Here is a 2,740-nt window from a genome sequence, read left to right as displayed (position 1 = left end):
AAGTCAAAATATGAAATTTGGTTCCAACAAACTTTTAACCTTGCTGTAGCACTAGCTAATTATTGTAATAAGAAGTTCATGGGACTTGTTATAAAGCCTCGGAGTTTTCAGCTAAAAACCTTCAGCACTACCCCCTCAATAAACATGCAGAAAGTATGTTTAGCTGATTATCTCTGTACTTGTTCATTCAATATTAGTGCTTTTATTTTTCAAGACAAGTAATCATGCATGCCTACCTGCTGATACCAAACAACAGTCAGAATTGCACTGCTAATGTACTTGAAAAAATCATTGATCATTATGCAACTTATGTATTGCTACATCTCTGATTTTTGGAGTGGATCAAGTGAAAGGACCTTGCCTCATGAACAGCTTCATACTGCATGCCTTTGCTGCATATATAGTAGTAACAAATAATTATATTTAAAAATATTTCTTGGCAATTTAAATCAAAGAAATAAAATAAAAGAATACAACTCACAATGCATGGTACAGCAATAATTCATTTGCACTTTTATGCTGCGTGTTGCTTACTGAAGGTCATTGCTGGACATTGCCAAATATTTCATTCAAACAATAATTATAGAAAACAAAATAATTTAATAGATAAGTTTTTAGTCTTACTGCTGTCTTGACACCTTTGTCCTAAAACCACTGAAAGAAACATGACAAGGGAAATAAAAATTATGTACTGGAGCTTACTTGAATTATGCAAGACTCATTATGTGATGACATCAGTAGTACCTTGGTCCAATGCAAGATAGAGGTACATTGCAAGATTGAGGCACTAAAAGAAAGAAAAAGGGTAGAAAGAAAGATAAGTGCATAGCAATAAATTGTAATGATAATTCAAATTTAAAGTATAACCTGCTATTGTGGACAGCCTAAAATAAGGATACCTCTATAATGAGGACAGGTAGTATCAGTCTCAATGCAATAGTAATGTGTATTAATGAACCTCTGAAATAAGGACATACCTATAACGAGTACAGTTTTATTGGGTCCCAAGGTGTTCGGAATTGACAAGTTTGACTGTATTACAAAAGTAATGATTGTCAGTAATGGTAATGGCTGTGATAATTTGTTTATTTGAGACATAGTGGCAAAGGCATTCATGCACATGGATATGTACCTGTGCCTTTACTGAATTAGTGAGTCAGTGTTATACATGTAGGCCTGTGACAACTACCATTACAATTACCAAGGAATCCATTAACTTAAATACATGTACATTATATATCACTTACCATCATTATGCTTCAGCCAATGCAACACAGCATAAATGTTACTTCGTTGGACATATCCTAAATAATCAAATGTATATGGATTCAATAAGATACTATGCTCCCTCTCACTCTCAGTACAAGCGCTATACACAAGAGCACTATTTCATGCATTGTGTCTTACTCTTATAGTTTCTTTAGTATTATATGTACATTCTGTTCCCACATTGCAGCAAATGACAATGTCAGTGATATACCAATGTACTATAAAATAATAATAATAATAAAAGTTAGACATGTGCATACGTGTGTAAGAGGAGGAGAGAAAGGCAAAGGAGAGAAAGATGCACAAGGATAGGAGTCAAGGAACACAAACATGAGAAGACAGAAATATTGGAAATACATACATGCATTGCGAAAGAGAAGAATTGTTTATTATAAATCAATATAACATTGCCAATAATACTTACAGTCAGGGTTCCTCAACAGATATGGCATAGTGCTGATACAGGTTCATGTCAATCATATGTGGCAAGATATAGGAGCTTAAGGAGTGTATTACTGCCTGCTGTTACCAGTAACGGAAGTTACGTAGTAACATGCATGTGTGTGGTACAGCTTCCCATTAATAATATTAAGACCATCAAGACTCCCGAGATAAACTGTATTTGCTGACAATTTGCTATTCCTCTGGCCATGTAACTTATAATAGCATTGGGACTGCCATTTTTGGAGCTTGAAGGGTTAGGAACAGCCGACCAGTGTCTCCATGGTTACAGGCCTGATTGGGGTTATAGGGATAACAATTGACCTGTAAGTGGTAACATAAGTAATATTGCGAATGGTAACAGCAGTAACAGGCAGTGGTAACAATGGTAACAGAGGTAACAATGGTAACAGAGGTAACAGTGGTTACAGAGGTAACAAAGGTAACAGGGGTAACAGTGGTAACAGGGGTAACAGTGGTAACAGAGGTAACAGTAGTAACAGTAGTAACAATGGTAACAGAGGTATCTGAGGTAACTGTGATAACAGAAGTACTGTAACAGTGGTAACAGAGGTAACCGAGGTAACAGTGGTAACAGAGGTAACAGTGGTAACAGGCTAACAGCAGTAATAGAAGTATCAGAGGTTGCTATAGATTTAGTATTTGGAAATGTTACTGGAACATTTAAAGCTTCTTCAATTCTTTTTTATTAGAAACTGGAAAAAATTTAATTAATGTAATTCATTATTTGTGTTTTTATTGCTATAATTATTGTTATTTATTTTGTATTCATTATCATTTTGATTCTTTACCACAGAGGTAACAGTGGTAACAGAGGTAACAATGGTAACAGGCTAACAGCAGTAATAGAGGTATCAGAGGTTGCTATAGATTTAGCATTTGGAAGTGTTACTGGAACATTTAAAGCATCTTCAATTCTTTTTTTATTAGAAACTGAAAAAAATTTAATTAATGTAATTCATTATTTGCGTTTTTATTACTATAATTATTGTTAGTTATTTTGTATTCA

The 2,740-nt window shown here is 34.2% G+C and overlaps 1 long non-coding RNA gene across 1 annotated transcript; it reads right to left on the bottom strand.

Moving 5' to 3' along the window:
- Positions 1-627: 627 nt before the first annotated feature.
- Positions 628-1,280, bottom strand: LOC109591207 (uncharacterized). The gene is made up of 3 exons (XR_002189709.1): positions 1,248-1,280; positions 703-787; positions 628-645 (listed from the first exon to the last, which is right to left on the bottom strand). It is a non-coding gene; the product is annotated as an uncharacterized LOC109591207 (long non-coding RNA).
- Positions 1,281-2,740: the final 1,460 nt, after the last annotated feature.

This window comes from Amphimedon queenslandica, unplaced genomic scaffold, assembly GCF_000090795.2.
Source record: "Amphimedon queenslandica unplaced genomic scaffold, v1.1 AMPQUscaffold_8710_Cont19350, whole genome shotgun sequence".
In the NCBI taxonomy this organism is placed as follows: Eukaryota; Metazoa; Porifera; class Demospongiae; order Haplosclerida; family Niphatidae; genus Amphimedon; species Amphimedon queenslandica.
Note: the sequence above shows the minus strand (reverse complement) of the source record. Positions and strands in the feature narration are given on the sequence as shown.